This window comes from Capra hircus, chromosome 2 (assembly GCF_001704415.2).
Source record: "Capra hircus breed San Clemente chromosome 2, ASM170441v1, whole genome shotgun sequence".
NCBI lineage: Eukaryota > Metazoa > Chordata > Mammalia > Artiodactyla > Bovidae > Capra > Capra hircus.
The window spans coordinates 114,580,375-114,603,074 of record NC_030809.1 but is presented as its reverse complement, the minus strand read 5'-3'; the positions used below and the strand labels follow the sequence as shown (position 1 = coordinate 114,603,074).

Below are 22,700 nucleotides of genomic sequence, written 5' to 3'. Positions count from 1 at the left end.
TTTTCTCCATAGCACTTAACAACCACTGAGTTATCTTACTATTTATATACACACTGTGTTGCCCCTCCTCCCAGCATGAGGATCTGCTTAGAGGACTTTGCCTTGTTTAATGTTGTGGTCTTAGGGCCAGGAACAGTGCCTGACATATTGAGTATGTTTTATGCTCCATAAATATTGACACTTGATGAAAAATAGACAAAGCATTTGGTTGACAGTGAACCTGAGAGACTGTCCAAGGTAAGAAGATAACTGGAAAGAGCTAGGTAGTAGCTAGGGCCCAGGAGAGTCCATATGACTAGACCTACCTTGGTTTCTAATAAATAAGGAACTCATGGTTTTGGTCTTATTTGGGCCTCAGGTTGATAAGTAGACTAGATATGGGAGCCAGGCAGGGTAGACACAAAGGACAGATAAAAGTCTTTATTCTGGGAATAGTGCTGCTTTACTGGTAATTTAATAGTGTGTGGAAAGCAGACCATAATGATGACAAACCCTCTCTGTAGGGAGTGGGATGAGAGAGATAAGAGAAGTCATTGAGATGAAGGATGAAAATGAGCCCTTAAATTCCATTCTCTCTCTTTGGGCTGGTGTCACTGAAGCTGGCATAAGCTAATTGGTGTAATTTTAAGATAAATACAGCTCCATAATGCCACACACAACGATAAATTCTTTTGAGAACCAAAGATTGGGGGTGGGAGGTGTGTAGTGGTCTTTCTTGCACTTGAAATGTTCAGAATGGAAATTTCCATGGTGAGAACAGGCGCTAAGAGAGAACCATATCATAGGTCATGGCTGTCAGTGTACAAGAAAACTCTGGCACTGTACGAGAGAATCTGCTATGAGATAGAAGCTACCCCAAAAATCAACTAAGGTATCTTAGGCTATGCAGTCTTCATCTTTCAGATATCAGGTGGGTGGGTAATTATTCTGCTTCACACCACACAGACACACATAAACACACCCTTCCTGATTCCACAGGCAAAATCTAAACCACTGTACTGAGCTGCACCTTGAGGATACCTGTGAAAATGTACAGACTCTTTCCCCTAGTCCAAGGCAGACATAAGGAATGCCCTGGACTATGCTATGTTTTGTTTAGTTACAAACAGAAACTACATCTTAGAAATTAAATCTTCCCATTTTACTCTGTATAGACAGATATTTATCTATCTGTATATATAGTAGGGTTTTAGTAGCATTCTTATGAGCAATAACAAGAGTTATGGATTAATAATCTCATAAATACTTCTAAATAAGATGGAAACACAACATTCTGTGGCATTGGGAAGGTTTTGAGAGCATTTAGAGGCCACCATTGTTTCTTGTGTTTATTTAGTAACGGACGCTTTTTTCAACAGAAAGATGTTTTCTTCAAATAGTCTCTCCTTGTATCGAATGAACACCAGTTTTATTCAGAAGTTATGCCAGTTTCTTAAAGGTGGTTCACCAGGTCCTCACTAATTTTCCTAGGAGTATAAGTTAGATAGATACATATGGGGAATAATAAGACAGGCAAAGAAACAGTCCAGAAGTTTCCTGCCCTTGTAAAAAAAAAACTTGTAGTGAGCTTACAAGTTCACAGGATCCGAACTGAAAATACTGACTGCATTTTGTACACACCGAATGTTTTCTCCATTGCAGAAGAGCTACAGTGAAGGACCTGTTGTGGAACTAGATGTAGATGAAGTAAGCTACTTTGCTATGCCAAACTGCTACATGTATATATAACAGATTTGCATTCATTCCACCTGTTTTTCCCTCTGACCTCCTTCATTTTTAAAAAAGTTTTTAATTTTTTGGCTGCATGGCATGTGGGATCTTAGTTCCCCAACCAGGAACTGAACCCAAATTCCCTGCATTAGAAGCATGGAGTCTTAACCACTGGACAGCCAGGCAAGTCCTCCTCTGACCTCTTTTATGCTTTTCAGTTTTGATATATTTTCTCTTTAGAAAATTAGCAAAAGGTATCCTCACAACTGGAGAAGGCAATGGCAACCCACTCCAGTACTCTTGCCTGGAAAATCTCATGGACGGAGGAGCCTGAAAGGCTGCAGTCGATGGGATCGCTGAGGGTCGGACACGACTGAGTGACTTCACTTTGACTTTTCACTTTCATGCATTGGAGAAGAAAATGGCAACCCACTCCAGTGTTCTTGCCTGGAGAATCCCAGGGACAGGGTAGCCTGGTGGGCTGGCGTCTATGGGGTTGCACAGAGTCGGACATGACTGAAGTGACTTAGCAGCAGTAGCAGCATCCTCACAACAGATCAGGGTACCATCTGTATTACTAATGATTCTTCTCTTGTCTAAAAGGACTCCCAAAGACTTTTTAAAAAAATGTTTTAACCCATTATGTAGATAATTATCAACTTGGCAAAGTCCTGGAGGAGGAGGGATGAAAAGGAGAAATATAAAACCAAACCTACTGCCAACTGAAAATGAATCAAAACTAGAGAAAAGAATTTCAAATTTTTGACGTAAGTGAATGGAAAATGTTTTTTTTTAAGTCATCTAATTTGAAATGCTGTGACTTTTATAACTCACTTATAAATGAGTGACATGTGACAGTATGCAGTAAACAGGGTGACATATACACCTTGTACTCCTTTCCCAATTTTGAACCAGTCCATTGTTCTATGTCTGTTCTGACTGCTTCCTGATCTGCATACAGGTTTCTCAGGAGGCAGGCAAAGTGGTCTGGTATTCTCTTTAAGAATTTTCTATAGTTTGTTGTGATCCACCCAGTCGATTTAGGATTTGAAATAGCTCAGCTGGAATTCCATCACCTCCACTTGCTTTGTTCGTAGTTATGTGTCCTAAGGCCCACTTGACTTCACACTCCAGGATGTCTGGGTCTAGGTGACTGATCAAACACACCATTGTGGTTATCCGGGTCATTAAGATCTTGTTTTAGTTCTGTGTATTCCTGACACCTCTTCTTAATATCTTCTGCTCCTGTTAGGTCCATTACTGTTTATGTCCTTTATTGTGCCCATCTTTGCATGAAATGTTCCCTCGGTATTTCTGATTTTCTTGAAGAGATTTCTAGTCTTTCCCATTTTATTGTTTTTCTCTATTTCTTTGCATTGTTCACTTAGGAAGGCTTTATTATCTCCCTTTGCTATTCTTTGGAACTCTGCATTCAGATGGGCATATCTTTCTTTTTTTCCTTTGCCTTTCACTTCTTTCTTTCCTCAACTATTTGCCTCCTCAGACAACCAGTTTGCCTTTTTGCATTTCTTTTTCTTGGGGATGGTTTTGATCACTGCCTCCTGTACAGTGTTACGAACCTCCACCCATAGTTCTTCAGGTACTCTATCAGATCTAATCCCTGAGCTCCTGAGGTTTTAACAATCAATGTTACGCTACACTAACAGTACTACAGTGTTACTAACATATAGGGATGGTACTTTCATTTTAAGTTGAGACATAAACTGTGTCAATACTTTGGCTTCTTTCAGGTCTCTTGAGTAATGATATTAGTTTTAAAAGAGGGGTTTGTTGACTCACATACAGGCATACAGGCCGGAAACCTGCTAAATGCCAGATACCGTGACTAAACTGCAGTTCTTTTACTGTCAAATACATGCCCCACAATCTTCCAACAGTTTCTGTTTCACTTGAGTTTGGAGATGTTCGAGAGTACCGTTTGTGCTCATGAAAGTGAAAGTGTTAGTTGCTCAGTTTTGTCTGACTCTTTGGGACCCCATGGACTAAAGCTCGCCAGGCTCCTCTGTCCATGGAATTCTCCAAGTAAGAATATTAAAGTGGTTTGCCATTCTCTTCTCCAGGGGATCTTCCCAACCCAGGGAATGAACCCATGTATCTTATGTCTCCTGCATTAGCAGGTGAAGTTTTTATTGTCGAGCAAATATGTTCATATGTAAACTCAATTCATAATTTTGCTACAGACTAGAAATGATCATGTAATAAGCAGAAAAAAAGGCACTGGAAAAAAATGCAGATTTTTGCAGGGGTCCCTATCATACTTTTCAGTGGTGCTAGTGTGCATTTATTGAACAACCAATATCCCTACAGTTAACATTTGAAACATTTAAGTTGTAAAAAGAATTACAGATTTCTACTTCTGCTTGTTGGGAGTGTATTTGTGTCAACTGCGGCGCAATAAATATGATCTCTTTTGTTTTTCATGTTAATCAAATGACCCCCCCCACACACACACACACACACTTTTTAAACAGGTACCTTCAAAGTTTGACAGATATTTTCTTGGTATTGCATCGACCTGTGAAGCAGTAGGATAGTAAGGTGGAAAGAGCGCTATTTCTATGCCCTGTTGAGTGTCCTTTGGTTTTTCTCTAAAGTGTTAACACGGAGTTGTTCATGTTCTAAAGATCTGAAATTATTTCTACTAAAATTGATGTATTTTTGCCTATAACTACTTAGTAAAGGAAAATTGATAAAATAGGAGACACCATAATATGGAAGATTTTCTCTTATTAAAAACTCCCTGTTACTATTTTAAGTTAGGGAGATATAGTGTAAAGCACTGTATTTCCTTTTGGTAAGTTACTTTGAACATAATTATATGCTAACATCACGTACAGGGCGCTAAGAGCCGGAGGAATCAGTTTCACCTATAGCTTAGTAAAATTCGAAAAAATGCCATTCATAGTAAAGGCTTTCTCGTTTATCTTCAGAACTGACATCTTGCTTTCCCATTTCAGACGTGTTGGGGGCTCTAGAGTTAATTTCCAGCACACTCTGCTTCTTCTAAACCGAAGCTCTGCGTCTCAGGGTTCAGTTGTAGCTGGAAGGTGGGTTTTGGTGAGAGCCTCCCTACGCTTTACTCTTCTTTCTACCTAGGACCGGGAAGTGACAGCAACGGAAATACCAGGTTTCCGGAGCTGGGCTCAGAGGACTCCTGCTTTCTCTGCCGCCGCTCGCAACCTTCCCAGAGTTCACCTTTCCTTCCTGCACACCATCAACCTCACGCGACCTCAACATCCACCTGCTCCAGCGCCCCACACTCGCGCCCGCCTCCCAGCCGTCTGCCAATCACAGTCTTCAGCTGCTCGCGGGTTACAGACACACAGCTCTTTTGACTCTCTGGTCCCGCCCCCTCCATAACTGCTTCCCGCCCTTCGAGTTCTTTACCCAATAATCAGCGCCCGAGTATCCTTTGGTTCCCGCCCCACTTTCCCTGCCCTCCTGAAGTCCCACCCCCTTCCTTAAGCCGGACGGAACCACCTGACCCGGAGGCGCTCGGTCTGAAGGAAGGCTAGAAGGGGAGTGTGCGTGTAGGGGAGGGGCGCGAGAAGAAAGGAGGGATGCCGGGAGTGGGGCGGAGAGAAGGGTTGTCAGTCCGATCTCGCGAGAGAGGACGGAAGCCTGTGGGAGCCCGTGGCCTTTAAAGTGCGGTTCAGCCCTTTCCTCTAGGGGTAGTTTGTAAACACCGCGGAGCTTGGGTCTTCCCAGCGACCGAAAAGAACATGAACTAGTGAGCTGGAAAGGTGAGTAGTGATGAGGAGAGGGCCGCAGGACTGGAGACTGTAGGGATACGGAGAAAGAAGGCACTAACATGGCGACGTCGCTCACCATAGTCCCCACCCCCCGCTTCCCATCACCTCGGGCTTTCCTGCCTCTGTGCCTAGCCCTCGGGGCAGCTGTGGCTGCGCTGCCGCCTCTGCGGCCCGCGCGGCGTCGGCTTCAGGAGCCGGACTGGCCAGGCCGGACCGTTAGGTAACTGGCATTTGTTGTTCCGGCCCCTCCCCGCTCGCGCGCTTTCCTAACGAGGAGGAAAAAGGAATAACGGCTTCTCTTAGACCCCTCCCCCGATGTACCTTCCCCTTCTCTGGTCAGTTCAGAGGTCCCGGGGGCACATGTCGGAGTCGCAGAGGGCGCAGGGAAACCCCCCTTCAGTTCTGGGATGGAACAGGAAGAGGGCCGGCTCTGGTCTCTGCACTCAGTGGTTGGGCACTGTATATGATGGTGGCGTGGGGAGGAACTGGAGGCGCCGTTGAAAATAGGGTCAGGGTCTTTGGCTGCGGTGGAAGCTGACGGAACAAATGGAATGGAGAACCTGGGAGTTGGAAGTCTTTGCCTTTTCTGTCCTTTCTGCCCCTTTTCACTCCCGCCACCCCCCACTTTTTCCCGATGGGGCGGGGCTGAGGTGCGGGTGCAGATTGATTCTAGTATTTTCCCTCATTTTTTTTTTTTTTTAATTTAAGCCTTCCTGGGTAGACTGCAGAGAATCTGTAGGGGTATAACCTTTTTTTTTTTTTTTCAATTGATGCCCTGGGGACCAGTACCGAGAGTATGTGTATGTGTGTGTCGGGGGCGGGTGGGGGGGGGTGCGGTTCTGTGTTCAGTGGTTCAACTGACGCTAGAAGGAGGGAGAGAGCGAAAGAGATGGGGACTATTTTTGTGCCCTTATATCGTATAAAATTATCTTTGCCTTTCCTTAATGAAGAGTTTTAAAACTGGCCAGGCCAAGAGCAAAACTACTGTGAATATGATGAAGTAAAAGGGATTACTCCTGATGGACTTTAGGCTATTGACTGATACCTATTATTGTGTGAAAGTAACAATTTCTAGGGAATATTAAAATTTGGAGACAGTAACAGTAGATACACTTAATGTATAGATTTGAAATCAGAACAAAAACTGTTGCACTGAGCACATTTTTTGTCTTATCTGAAGAAATTTATAACTACTGTCAGTCTCTTCTAGGCAATACCTTAAAACCTATATCTTTGGTCTTTTGTACCAAAACTATGAAGGTGAGAAGCTTCTTAGAAAGTCATCTCTATATGGTTAAGTGCCCTGAAAGACAAATATAATAGCAGTTATATTTTGTTATTTAATTGATTACACTGACTTCAATAATCTACTAAAAACACTGTTCTCAAAACTGCAGGAACATCATTGTAAAGTATGTTAGAAAAAATAGAGATGCCTTTCTTCATATCAAACAATTAAGGCCATCGATAATTAAATCCTAATCTTTGTAAAATAATCTGTAAGAATAGTCCACATTTACAGTGCTGTGTATGCTGCTTCCCCAAGACATGTTTAATCTTATTCTGAGAGGATGCTGGCGCCATTAGGTTTTTAACTAAAATATAATATTGTGGTAATTTAGAACATAAGTGCTTGTTTTTTAATTGTCATTAAGGATGGAGCTTTCAGGTGCTTTTGTGCGTATGTTTTTAAGGTACATAATACCTTCTGCAGATTTGATTGTATTTTCTAGAAGTTCTTTTTAAAACATTTTATTAGAATGTTTATTTCATATTTGGGGCACTATATTATCTATTAGATAATGTAATCCAGAAAGTCCTACATTTACTTTACTTGGAATGTTTGTTTCATGTTTTAAAACTAAGATTAACAGTAAAAATGATTGTGTCAGCTCTTTCATAAATTGGAGTATTTGTATTTAGGATTTAGAAGCTATATAAATTTCGTTTTTAAAAACGATATACTCTGCCTCAAATTTCTACTACCTATAATTAGCATTAACTTTCAATTAATCGTCTACATTTTTTCTACTTAAATTTTTGAATTTTGGAAAAGTTGGGGTTTAATGACTTGTATGTTCTCTGCTGGTAAATTGTTGTTAGATCATATTAGATCAAGTAAACAGTCACACTGTACATGCTGTTTCCACTCATTTTCGTTTTCAATCTCTTCCTTCCAGTATGAAATAAAGACTATAAGCTGGTACTTCTTTCTCTTTAATAGTCTTACTGTAATGTCCTCCGACAAAGTAGTTGAAGTCTCCCTATTTAAAACCAGATTTTCACCAGTCTCTCATTGAAAACCCAGTGAGTAGCAATAATTTATTTTTTTAATTAATACATAAAATGTTATTCTAGGCTCTAATTAAAATGTACTGTAAATAAAACAAATTAGCAGTTATAGTCAGTAGTTTAACTTACTATATTTCTGTTTATCTTATTCTCACACCTATTCCTTAAGACTAAGAACGTACATAAAATTCCTAATGTTCTCTTAATGTAACTTAATGAGGAGGTAGTAGTAATAGTATTCACCCATTCATATCTAGGGGCCAATCCCACAGAACATCTTATTTCTGTTTTTTAAGGTTAAAAAGTTAGTGTAAGGTATAGTTTCAAAGAAATTTGAGGAAGTTTGTGGATCTTTAAGGCCAACAGTAATTGGAATTATTTTACATATATATTGTAATTGTAAATAGATAATTATTACTTTCACTTCTTTTTAACAAGCTTGAAACTGATACATTCATTTATATTTTTATTTTTAGTGATGCTTTTTTTTCTCTTGGCATTTTGGTAATTGCAGTAATTAAAAACATTTTTTGCAACAAGAAGGTATGTAAATAAATGCTTTGGGAGCTAGGCCTATTCACCCGTGTCTGCAGTCTGTGTCTTAACAAAGATAGTGATTCTCAGTCATTTTTTCTGTCACAATATCCAAGGAATAGAAAGTACTCCCAACAGCTGTTGTTGTTTAGTTGCTAAGTTGTGTCCAACTCTTTGCAACCCCATGGACTGCCAGGCTCCTCTCTCCTTGGGATTTCCCAGGCAGGAATACTGGAGTGGGTTACAATTTCCTTTTCCAGGGGATCTTCGAAATACAGGGATCAAACTTGTCTCTCCTGCTTGGCAGGCTGATTCTGTACCACTGAGCCACCTGAGAGGCCCAGTCCCAATAGTAATAGTAGCTTATTATTGGAGAGATTCTCAAGATTCGTTGAGAAAGACAGGTGGGAATGACTGTAATTGGCAAAAGCCAGTTGGTAAATCAACAGGTGTATTTTGGTATTATATGGCTACCTTAATAATGACCTTAAGTTTATAAATATGTTCCCTAAACATTCTTTAGTTTGCCTCATGGAACCTGAATCTTTTTGACATTCCAGTTTTGTAACTTAGTTTTTTTCTAATTCTATTGTTTGGGTTAGTGAGTTTCTTTTTATTTATTGGATACTTGCTAAGATAGTGTTACCAGAAATCACTGAAATGATAAAATTGTGATACTGTGATTTCTATGCAATCCAGTTATCATTTTCTTCTACTTCACCAATCCCACTATAAACATTTCAGTGAGACCTTTTATTTCTTCCTCTCCTCAGTGGAAGAGATGATTCAGTTTAAAGACCATACTTCTAATATTTGTGCTTTTGATTTCTTTACTAATTATTTACTGTAAGTACAACATCATTTCTCAGTCACAGTGTTGAGAGTCACTGGTATCTTTTATCTTTTGTAAGATAGATTTTAATGATTGTGGAATATGGATGTTGGAATGAGGGTTACTTCTGAGGTAATATCTCTTTCATTTACTTGAATTTTGACATACTTTGTATGGTGTAGGAGGAGGTAAGCTTACTAGTGTTGTTATGGGAATTGTACATAATCTATATCTTATTTGTGCCCTCTTCATAATGAAAAGTTATTGATGTACTCCTGAGTGGTGATTATGAATTATTTTAATTCTTGCTGAGCTGTGAATTTTCTATTTAAACAGAGATAAGTTTTTAGTGAGGAAAAGCAGTGATCAAGAAGCGCATTTTGTTCATCTGCCTTGAGCAAAAACAATGCTGGAGGTGTTATTTCACATAACTGATATGATTACCAAGTCTAAAATAATGTTATTGGTAAAAACTTGGATTAGCACTGTTCATATTCATAACCACTAATCTGTAAGTTCTTTGTGTTTATATATTTCTAATCTTGTTCTATTGTAATTTTAAACTTTAAAATAAGAACTTGCTTACCTTGTATCACCTAGGAAGTAGAGGTCTGGGAATAATCAAGACTCACTTGAGAAAAGAAGTTTGACTTAAAAATTGGACTGTAATTTTTATTAAAGATTATTTTGAGACTTTGGGCTGATTTCACTATTCACATACAGCTATCCCTCAATATCCATGGAAGTTTGGTTCCAGGATCCCCTGTGGATACCAAAATTTATTCATGCTCAAGTCCCATATATAAAATGGCATGGTATTTGCATATAACCTAAGTATATCCTCCCATGTTCTTTAAGTCATCGCTACATTACTTATGATACCTAATACAGTGTAAATGCTGTGTAAATGGTTGCCAGCAGGAGACAAACACAAGATTTGCTTTTTAGAACTTTCTAAAATTTCTTCCCCTCAATTTTTTTTTTTTTTTTTTGGGCCACACTGCTTGGGATATTGGAACTTCCCTGACCAGAGATTGAACCTGTTCCCCCAAATATTTTTGATTCAAGGTTGTTTGAATCCATAGGGCCATCTGCACTCAAAATGTACTTTCATGAATACAGTATTGAGAAAAGTCTGTGATGTTCTTCATGTATCTCATCAACTTTGAGGAATTTCATCAAAACTTTGGTATACTCTTGGGAGTGGTGATATGTATGAAAAACATCTGTCATGTGTGCTGTGCGTATGTATGTGGAATTTTCCAGACAAGAATACTGGAGTGGCTTGCCATTTCCTACTCCAAGGAATCTTTCTGACTCAGGAATCTAACCTGTGTCTATTGCATCTCCTGCTTTTGCAGACAGATTCTTTAGCACTGTGCCACCTGGCAAGTCCCATGTCTGCTGGGAGTGGGCAACAATTAAAACTACTGCTTTCATCCTTAAAGCTGAGCTCATATTTTTCTCACTTCCTTACACTGATGAACTAAACATGTACCAGATAACTTGAGGGGATAACATCAAATTCATGGGTTAAAGATTAATTAAAAAAAACTTCTGTCTAAAAATTTAACTAGTTCTCACCTTCAGACTTAAAAATAAAGGAGGTAGTAAGATTAGGATTATTAGGAAAATGTACACTTAAAGTCAAAATAAAACAGTAAAATTTATAATAAACTAAACAGATACTGTATGAGTGCTGTGCACTGTACTTAATGTATTTTACATAGACAGTAATTTCACTTTTTTTGGACAATTCTAAAACTAGTATATTTTTCTTACTGGAGAGGATAGTAGTGATATCATACCATTTAAATTTTTCCTAGCTTAGAAACTCAAAGAATCTTAAACCTTGAAAGGGGAATGAAGTCCTTCTAGCTTACAGCTTCAGGTTTTCAGCTTCTTAGGTTTAAGTTTATTATGACTATACTGCTGTTCCCAGTATGAGCTCTAGGATCATTTCTTGGCTTTTTTTTTTTTTTTTTTTTTTTTTTTGGTGCTTACCAAGATATGAGAAGGAAATTAGAGCACAGAGAAAACTCTAATAAATCTGTGCAGTTCCTTGATCTGCAAGCCTGTCCTCCTGAGTCCCTATGATTTTTGCTTTATTAATTTTCTATTCCTCATCAAAAATAACCACATACTTTGCATTATAGAACAACCGAAATTTATCTCACAACTTTCGTCAGAAGTCCAGCTGGGCCCTCTTTTTAGGGCCTTACAAAGTCTAAATCGGTATGTTCACAGAGCTGCATTTTTTTGGGGAGGTGGGGAGTCTCTTGAGGAAGAATCCACTTTCCAGTTCATTTGGATTGTTGACTGCATACAGTTACAGGACTGCTGATCCTCTTTCCTCGTTGACTGTCAGTTGGAGCTGGTCTTCACTCGTAGAAGCTAAAATGCTTTCAGTATTGCTGCCTCCAGTAATGGCAAGTAAAGTCTATCTCTTGCTTATCTCTGACTTCTGCTACTGTCAGAATCTGACAGAGAAAGTTCTCTGCTTTCACTGGGTCATATGTTCAGATTGGCCCATTTGGATAACCCAGGATAACCTTTCTGTTTTAGAATCTGTGACCATTTTTATATCTGCAAAGTCCATTTTGCTCTGTAACATAACCTATTGATAGATTCCAGGGGGATTGGGGTTTGGACATCTTTGGGCAGCCATTCTGCCTGGTATGCTCATACATCTACTCCTGAAAATAAGTTTGATGAACTATGTACTCTTGCACATTTCTAAGTTTATTCCTAAAATTTTTCTTTGTAAGTTTAGTTTTAGTTGGCTTAAAACTCATCATCCAGAAAATGAAGATCTTAGCATCCAATCCCATCACTTCATGGCAAATAGATGGGGAAAAAGTAGAAACAGTGTCAGATTTCATTTACTTGGGTTCCAAAATCACTGTGGACCGTGACTGCAGCCATGAAACTGAAAGATGCTTGCTCCTTGGAGGAAAAGTTTTGATAAACTTAAGACGGTGTATTAAAAAGCAGAGACATCACTTTGCTGACAAAGGTCTGTATATCAAAGCTATGGTTTTTCCAGTAGTTGTGTATGAATGTGAGAGTTGGACCATAAAGAAGGCTGAGTGCCAAAGAATTTACACTTTCAAACTGTGGTGTTGGAGATGACTCTTGAGAGTCCCTTGGACAGCAAGGAGAGCAAACCAGTCAATCTTAAATCAGTCCTGAATATTCTTTGGAAGGACTGATGATGAAGCTTCAGTACTTTGGCCACCTAATGTGAAGAGACAGCCCATTGGGAAAGACCCTGATGCTGGAAAAGATTGAGGGCAAGAGGAGAAGGGAGCAACAGAAGATGAGATGTTTGGATGGCATCACTGACTCAATGGACATGAATTTGAGCAAACTCCGGGAGATAGTGAAGGACAGGGAAGCCTGGCATGCTGCAGTCCATGGGGTTACTAAGAGTCGGACGCAACTTAGTGACTAAACAAGTTGAAAAAAAGAATGATTTCTGACTTTTCAAGATATTGACACCATTCTAAGTACAGTTGATTTTTGAAGAACCCAGGTTTGAACTGCATGGGTTGACTTATGTGGGTTTTTTTTCAGTAGTATATACATTACTGCGTCACCTGCCAGTAGTTCAGTCTGTGGGAGCAGAACTGCAAAAGTGGAGAATCCACAGATACAGAGGACATCTCTTAAGTTACATTCGGGTTTTGGAAGTATGGAAGATTGGTGCCTGGAGTCGTTCGAGCGTCAACTGTGATCCTTAGTGATTCGATCTGTCATTGGTTTAAAAAAACAAATGACTTAATTCACCTTTACCAATTGAGCATTTTTATTGTTCCTTTTTCTTACTGAACGTATAATTAATAATTTTATTTGAATCCAGGGTATTTTAATGCTTTAAACTATTTTGATCACATCACCTTATCCTACTTCTTTGCAACAAATATAAATTGAACTTTACAAAGTTTCCTATTGATTTCCTCTTTGCTTTGTTCTCATGAAGCTCACTCTCAAGACAATGCATTTTTCCACAGTATTTTGAGAATAGAAGAGGCAATCATTAAATGAAAGGGTTTTTGTTCCTGTCATCACATTGTTCAATACATCTGAATTCAAAATATTCCTCAACACGAGGCACGACACCATTCTTAAAAAGCCGTGCTTTGCTTTAACAGCACTATTTATAAGGGCGCCTTGATTAATGGAGGCTTGAAGACACTCTTATTTTAAATCAGCCCCTTGTTTTGTTCCATGGAGATTTTTACAGTCCAGAGCAATGCATTGTAATATTTGGTATGGCTAAGAGGTATGGGTTTCTTTTCAAATACGGAATTATGAACACTTAGGGAAAGCAGGCAGATTATTATTAGGAAAGCAAACATAGGGAAGTTGAAGATACAGGAATTTATTTTCTTAAAACATGTCTGTCTTATGACTCCGTTGAAAAGTCTTAGTGTATCTGCAGTGATACAAATACCTGTCTGAATGTTGCTGCCTTGAAAGTCTATTCCCCCACCCACCTAGCTCTTCTGCTTCCACAAGGCCAGAAGCTAGCTTCTCTCCCAGAATCACCCTTAAGTAGTTAATTCCTTTCTCACACTAATGTCTACCTTTTTGGGCCCTGTTCCTTGGCACAGTTTCTCTTTCCTGAATACTTGCCATTAGTAGTGTTTGTCCCCTTTAGCAGACAGAGATCCTACCCCTTACCTACAAGTTGATTTTATCCAAGTATAAGACACACATAGCTGGGGTAGGATAGTGTAAAAGAGAGAGTCCTTACCTTTGTGCCCTTCAAGTTACAAACAAATAAACCTTTATTTTTAATGTTTTTCAAAGTCTAGATAATTAGCTTAACCTTGTATGCATTAAACATGAGCTCTGTTTGGCAGGTTCAGCTGGCTGGCTTAATGTTGTTGCTTTTGCTAGAAGTAAAGATCAGAAGGCTATCTTCCTGCTTTCTAGATATAAGTTCTGGTCTTTTGTAAGCAGCTGCTGAACTAAATGGAAATATTCAATAGGAAAATCTGAAGCCATATTTAACCATTTCCATGAAAGAAATAATTTGCAGAAATTTATCTTTCTCTGGAGGATGTGAACCTTTGAGCTATCCCACAGAGCCATTTGTCCTTTGAATTGCTGCTCCTTTCATAGTCCCCATTTTGCATTTGTCTAGCAGAATACCCTCTTCTGGTCCCTTTTCCTTTAAGGAACAGTCTGTATATAAAACAGAATTTTGTTGCCAGCTTTGAAATAAGAGTCATTATCACTTTTGGTATTTGCATCAGAAGTTTTAAACATATTAAGGCCTTTTCAGCCAACTTTATTCAAGGTAAAGTACAAGTTCTCCTTTCAACAGTTTGTGCAATAAGGAGATGGAGCTCCAAATTCACACTTGGCTGTCACGTGTGGGAGCTCAGTACTCAAGGTAGGGAAAAGTTGACTTTCCCTTTAACTTTGTTCCTGGGATCGCTGCCTTTTCCTAATGCAGTTAGTAACTGAGCTTTCTGGCAAGTTATTACCCAATTCCACCTTCAGTTCAGTTCAGTCGCTCAGTCGTGTCCAACTCTTTGCGACCCCATGAATCACAGCACGCCAGGCCTCCCTGTCCATCACCAACTCCTGGAGTTCACTCAAACTCATGTCCATCGAGTCTGTGATGCCATCCAGCCATCTCATCCTTGGTCGTCCCCTTCTCCTCCTGCTCCCGATCCCTCCCAGCATCAAAGTCTTTTCCAATGAGTCAACTCTTTGCATGAGGTGGCCAAAGTATTGGAGTTTCAGCTTTAGCATCATTCCTTCCAAAGAAATCCCAGGGCTGATCTCCTTCAGAATGGACTGGCTGGATCTCCTTGCAGTCCAAGGGACTCTCAAGAGTCTTCTCCAACACCACAGTTCAGAAGCATCAATTCTTTGGCGCTCAGCTTTCTTCGCAGTCGAACTCTCACATCCATACATGACCACTGGAAAAACCATAGCCTTGACTAGGGCACTCCGTGACTTACCTAACGGTCCTGTGTAATCATTTTTATGGAAAGTTTATGGAAAACCTAGTGAGATTATCCTTCCAAACCTTAACTATTTAGGTTGTTTCTTTACTCTGGTCTTCAGATACAGATTGGTCTTGCATATTTAGAGAAGTTCTTATTAACGTTGGTCTTGCTCCTTGGCTGCTGGCAGAACTATCTACTTTTTAAAGCTCCCATCAGTGGACTGATAAGACATCTCTACAAGGTATCAACCATCTTCCATTTTAGAATGACCAGAGTATGATGACAGACAAAACTAATTATCCACCAATATTCATTCTCATCTTTTTTCCTTATTGTAGATGCTCCATTTCTCCCCACCCCCACCTTGAGCATATGGAAATAAAGAATGTATTTCCCAGCTTCCCTGCTAGCTCTAGCCATGTGACTTAAGTTCTGACCAGAATAGAGGTTTCCTATAAAATTTCTGAAAAGTGTCCTTGAAAGGAGGCTATCACTCATCTCCCCATTTCTTTCTTGTCATCTGCTGTGACGGTTAGACCTTGAGTTATTTTAAGCCATGATGAAGATGCTACATGTTGAGAATGGCAAAACTGCAAAATAGAAGGAACCTGGGTTCCTAATGGTCATGAGGACTGCCTGTTTCCATGTGAGAGAAATAAACTTTTGATTCACTTAAGCCATTGTTTTTTGAGTTTTCTCACAGCTAAACCTAATCCTAGCTGATAGAGGTGTAAAAAAGTCAAGTTGTTTCCAAATAAGAACCACATAAACTGTTGTGTAAAGCACAGTGACGCAGGAGGAACTATTAATGTTCAGTCTAAGAATTTTGCTGCTCAGATTCAGCACTGCCATTTTACAGTAATCAGCTTCTGTTACATTAAAAAGTTTTTTCTCTTTTCACCAAGACTCCATTGCCATGCTTCCATCCTTGGAAGTACTACACCTCTAATAGGTGGCAGTGTGCCAGGAGTTGTGGGCGGCCACAGGATAGGTATCTTCCTGGAAGATTTTTGAGGGAACCTTAATTTTAATATTAAATAATGGAATGGAAGGCAAAATTCACATGCACTTTAAAATGTAAAATAACCATTTATAAATTTTTGTAGTGAAGTTATTTAGCTCTTGCAGAGTAATGACTTTTCTCTTTTCTGCCTCTCCTTTGCCCTAAGGATATTTAGATGGAAGCTTGAGAAGCAGCGCTTACTTAATAAGAGCTGACAGATACCTGGCAGCAGAGTAGATAAAGCTCATGGCCTACCAGCTAGAAAGGTAAGAGATTTGAAGTTTTTACTGCAAAGGTGGCCTTTTATTTTGTGATTGTCTCTCAAATATTATTAAATTAAAGAGGTATTTCCAGACAGCAATCCTCAGAATGTTAGTGTCCTACCGTATTGACTATTGTTTAATAAAAAAAAAAATTCTGAGGTTTGGCAGATTTGGAGATGTCCTTTTGGAGCTACAATGCATATCAGCATATAAAAGCACACCAAAGACTTTACATAAAAGTACATAATTTTAATTCAAAGGGTCCTAACTTGTCTGACTAGGGAGTCCTCTATAGCAGAGTCCGAGTATGAAAGTCGCAACCCTTGTAGGACTTTATAAGGATAGTAACACGAGTTAATCCTTGAGATATTTTCTATATTTTAAAAACATTTTGGACAGAAAGTCCTACTCTCTTGGATGTGCTCAATAACTGGATTACTAAAAGAGACATTCGAAATTACAAGGTAGGGGGATAGTGGAGGGAGGAAGATCAGTGGTGAGTGGCATTAACCAAGAAACAGATGAGTGGGAAGTAATAGCACTCTAGGATGAGAGAGTGAGCTGATTAAAGTTTGCATTACTACAGTCAAAAAGAATACGGTGGGTGTCAGAGGCCAGTCCATGCAAGGGTCTGCAGACACCATTAAGGATTAGAGACCTAATCATAAGAGCGTAACGTATCCTTTCCTCATTTTGACTGGCATTGCTTGAATATAAATCATCTTTCTCTTTCCTGAATCTAGAAAGTTTATAACTGATTTTCTTATGCATGGTGTTACTCTCACTAATTATCCTCCACACTTCTATTAGTGATGTTGCAAAAATGCCCCTTTGATTACCTAAATCGCCTATTTAAAATCTTTACGTTTTTTATTATTCTTTAATTTTTTTAATTTATTTTTTAATTGCTTACAGAATTTCATTATTTTCTGTCAAACCTCAACGTGAATCTTCCCATTTTAATAGCAAGATTAAGCAAACTTCTTTGAAGAGCCAAATAGTAAGATTTTAGGCTTTATCGGGGTCACATATAGTCTCTATTGCTTCTTTTTCTCCTCCGCCCCTCCCACCCCACACACACTCCTCAATATTTAGAAAGTTGAAAGACTTTCTTAACATTTTTGCACAGGGCCATAGTTTATAACCTCAGGGTAGGGGTCAGAAAAGGGAATGAGGTTGGACTCCAGACTCTTTGCTTGGGTACTAAAGGCCCTTTGAAATTTGCTTCCTGCTCTGGTCCCAGCTCTCTTCTTCAATCGTATATCCCATAGTTTAGCTATTAGAAGTTCTTGGAGATCCTTCTGTGTATTCTGCTATTTCCTCTGCCCAAAACATCATCTCTTTTTTCTTTGAGAAGACTTAAGTCCAGGCATTACTTCCTTTAGTACCCTTCGCAGATCCTTTGTCTCTCCAGGGTTGGCTAGGTACTTGTCTTAATGACAGGGTAGAAGATCAGATAAATTTAACTTTAGAGAAAAGAAGAGCTCATACTCAGTATACAAAAGATTCTCACTTCACCCAGTCACAGAAAGCCTCAGGCTTCATAGAAACTTTCGCTCATCTTGGCTACGTGGTTTTTTGTCCCTGTTCTTTGTGTCTACTCCATTCTGGCTTTCGTTAATTTCTTATCAGTATGAACATGACAGAAGGTTTCTATGAATCCTGAGTATGATTTTAAATGTCTAATGTATAGCTCTGGTTGACTTTTTTTTTTTAACACATTTCTTGAAGAGGTAATCTGATTGGCCTAACTTATTCAGATATCTTTCCTGGTTTACCTGAATGAAACAGGTATGTCGGGTAATGGAAATATAGGATTGCCCTTTGCTGGCCACCTGGCTCTAAGAGGGGATTATGGGTGGGGAAGAAAGGTAACCAGCTCTAGTATACTCCTGTTCCCCTATGTTCCCATAGCACCTATGTATATCTTTATTATTGTATGTACATCACTAAATTAGTATTACTATTTTCACTTGTTTGCCTTCCTTATTAAACTAATTTTGAAGTCAGGAAACATATCTTATTCTTAATGCAGTATCAGGTACAAATAGTCAAATATTTTCAAATAAATTTCATAAAATACATTTGTATTAGAAATGTTTGAGAATTCTGCACATCATAGGTAACATTAAATATCTGATTTTAGAAATCTGCTTTGAAGCTTGAGTACATGCTTTAAATGTAGATGTTACAACATTTGTAGTTCTGTAACTAGAAGATCAGTAAAATTCATATTTTAGAATGTAGTGATTTCCGAAATTAACCACCAGAAACTGATTCATTTCCCCCACTTCTGTTTTCAAAGATTCATTTGCTTATACTAGTTTCTGTGAAGTGATTTCCTTTCTACTTGTTTTTGATAGATGTAAGAAAAGCAAATATTTTAATCAGTTGTATCATTTGAATGATATAATTCAAAATGGCACGGGAATATTGATATTACAGTGTAAAGGATTGTCTATCTTAATATGTTTAATATTGTCTATCTTAAAATGTTTAACCCACATTTCATGTTTTAAATTAGGGAGTTGCCTATAGGACAGCTAATTGCCTAAATTTTAGTCACCTCTCAAGTCTTTATTCAGATACAGAAATTATTATTCTGTTTGCTCTTAACTTTCAATACAGAACATAGTTTTTCTGTTCTTTGACACAATATGAAAGTTATAATCCAGAAACAATCAGAGAGTTGTTAAGAGAATCTGTATATTAGTATATTCAGTATATATTTTATATATACTGTATATGTACATGTAAATTTATATTTATATGTACATATATAAATATGTATATTTATATACTATACGAATATGCATATTTATATATAAATGTATATATTTTAGTATATACACGATGCTAATTATATAATGGTTATATGTGAATTATGATTGTGCATGTTATTTCTCTACACTTTAAGCTCCTTCCATAAGTTTTTCCGTTTTTATTTTTAAATTTTTTTAGTTTGGAACCGTTTAAGATAAGTTGCTAGCATGATGTCCCATTCCCACAAATACTTTATTTTCTACAATAGTACATTCTCCTCTTAAATCATAATACAACCATGAAAATCAAGAAGTTAACTTCAAAATATTGCTACCATCTAATCTGTATATTTAAGTATTGCCAGTTATTCCAATAATGTCTTTTCTTTATAGCAAACGGATTCGGTCTAGAATCTCATGTTGCAGTTAGCTGTCACAACTCATTGGTCTTTTTTGATCTGAAACAGTTCTTGATCTTTCTTTGACTTGGACACTTTGAAAATTATGGGCCAGTTGTTTTGAGGAGATTTACCTCGATTTGGGCTTGTGTAGTATTTCTTCATGATTAGATTCAGATTATGTGTCTTTGGCATGACTATCATGAAAGTGATGCTGTGACCTCCTCATTGCAGCCCTTTGGTTGCAATCATATGGATACTGATTTTTCTTATTTTTAGTATTGTTAACTTGTATCATTTGAGTAAAGTGATGTTTGCCAGGCATTTGTTCTATATATTACTCTTTTGCCTTTAGTAATTAAAATGTATTTTATGGGGAGATAGTTTGAGAGGATGTAAGTATCCTGTCTAATCAAACTTTCAGTTTATTCTTCTATATTGGTATGTATCTTTTATATCAGATTAATGAAATCCTATTTTATTTATAATATCTATTACTGTCATTTATTTTGATTCTGAAATTGTCTGAGATCTAGCCACTTTCTGGCTAAATCCATAGTAAGTCCATCTTTCTTGCACAAGATTTCAAGGCCCATCATGTATTTTTCCTGCTTCAGCCCTGGAATCAACCAGTTCTTCAAGGATCCCAGGTTCCTTTTGGTTGAAAATGGCATTTTGACATCAAGGTCTGGGTGCCAAGTGGGCTTCTTACTTATGTGATATCAGTGTTCCTAGGCCCTCTCAGTGACACAGCTAGGGAAGTATGTGAATATATGTGCATATTTATACACATATTATCATCTCTGTTTCTATATGTTTACATTGAAAATCATGAGTTCATACCAGTATCTCTAAATCTCATCATCAGGATTTATTCTGTGTAATTATTTTCATCCTCTGTATAGTGTTGCCTGTTTTCATCCACTGTATCCTTGAGAAATTCACTTATTCATTCATTACCTGTGTTACATGTAATGAATTGCCTGTTGCCACCAGACCTTCTCCTCTCAGCAGGTAGGTATCCTCTTGCTTGGCCCTGATATCCTGTCCTGGGCTGATGCCATCCCTGTTCTTCACCTCACGTGGATGCCTCCTCACCCTTCTGGGGCACCGACATCCCACATCAGACTGCTTCCCCCTGCTTGCATAGACAGATCTTTCCTCACCTAACAGTCTCCTGTCCAGCTCAAGCCGCCTCCCCCCATGAGCACCTTTCTCTTCTTGTCCAGGTACTTAGACAGGCTGAACTTAGGCTGCTCCCTCAATGGCCTGACTAATCTGTCTCCCATGAAGATACCCTTATATATGTTTTTCCTTGGAAGGTTGTCTTTTATATTCATTTTAAAGTTACAAGAAATGGTTTGCTGGTTAATTTCAACCACTTCCTTCCTTTCATCTTTCCTTAAAGTATTTTTCGTTACTGTTTTTTAATTGGTGTCTTATATTATGTGTGGTTTTATTTGATAATGGGTCTGTTGAGTAACTCTACAAGTCGCCAGAGAGTCTTTCTGTACTATTTTTTTTTTAAGTGGCTTACAGAAAACAGGTGTATAGTTAGTAAGCAAAGAATTGCAACACAAGACAGTTCATATGCACAGTATAGCAAAGCTTGCCAGCTGGCAGGCACAGTATAGCAGGAGAAATTTCTTGTACCATTTTTTACCTTGAGTAAGTCATTTCACTGTTTGGGGCATCATTTGTAGTCTGCATAGTTAGGACTAGATCAGGAATACAATGAGGTAAATAATTAGAAAATCCATGTTATAAGAAAGAGCCTCTGACCTGTATTCAAGAGAGAATTTTGGATTAACATTTTATTTTTTTGAATGGGCAAAAGGCACAGATAAAGTTGATGTTTAAGGATACAGATTTGAAAGGAGTAAGCTATGGTGATCTAATGTATAGTATAATGGCTATAGACAACAATATTGTGCTGTAATTAGGTAATGTAAAATAAATATACAATGTCAGTTGTATTACAACATACAAATGTATCAAGGTAGCATATTTTACACCTTGAATTTACACAATGTTGTATGTCAGATATCTCTCATTTTTTAAAAAAGATTGGGCAAAGGAAGCATTTTCGAGATTACAAAGAACCATTATATATATGAAAAGGTTCAACCTCATTTGTGTGTCAATATATGCAACTTAAAAATTTTTTTCCCACTAATTTAACTAAAATGTTAAATATTCACTGTTGGTGTGGGCATTGAGAAATTAGGTCTTTCTGTACACTACAGGTAAAGTAGAAGTCAGTGTTATGTATCTGAAGAGTTTAGCAATATAAATTAAGTCTTGAAAATGTGCCTTCACTTTGATATAGTAGTTTCCGTTCTAGAAGTTCATCTAATGAAAATAATAACAGATATTACACAAAGATTTGTCCTCAAAAATAGTCACTGATGATAAAAATCAGTAAGAGAATAGTTATAATAGAGCTCAGACGGTGTCATCTGCACTGCAGGAGACCTGGTTTCAATCCCTGGGTTGGGACTATCCCCCAGAGAAGGGAATGGCAACCCATACCAGTATTCTTGCCTGGAGAAACCCACAGACAGAGGAGCCTGATGGGTGACAGTCCATAGGGTCACAGAGAGTCAACACGACTGAGCCACTAAGACACACACATAATGGAGTAATAGAGAATTAGTTATAAATATGTTGTATCTGTATGACACTGTAGATCTATATGGAATACTGTATAGCCATTAAATGACATTTAATAGTTAATGATTCTATCAGGGGTCCCTAACGCCCCAACTGCAGACCAGCCTGTTAGGAACTGGACTGCACAGCAGGAGATGAGCGTCAGGGCAAGTGAGTGAAGCTTTGTGCCATTCACCGATCCCCATTGCTCTCCTCATGGGTCAGATTACCACCTGAACAATCCACTCCCACCCCAATCCTCCACCTCCGTCCGTGAAACAGTTGTCTTCCACGAAACTGGTCCCTGGTGCCAATAAAAGCTGGGGATTGCTGATACTATTTAATAATGTGGCAGAATTGCAGTTCAGTTCAGTTGCTCAGTTGTGTCCAACTCTTTGTAACTCCATGAACTGCAGCACACCAGGATTCCTTGTCCATCACCAGCTCACTGAGCTTGCTCAAACTCATGTCCATCGAGTCAGTAATGCCATCCAGCCAACTCATCCTCTGTT

General features: G+C 38.4%; 1 protein-coding gene across 1 annotated transcript in view; it reads left to right on the top strand.

Moving 5' to 3' along the window:
- ATF2 (activating transcription factor 2) overlaps positions 5,304-22,700 on the top strand; it is a 79,722-nt gene continuing 62,325 nt past the window's right edge. The window contains 2 exon segments of the mRNA XM_005675937.3: positions 5,304-5,474; positions 16,280-16,379. The gene's annotated coding sequence lies outside the window, so the exon portion shown is untranslated.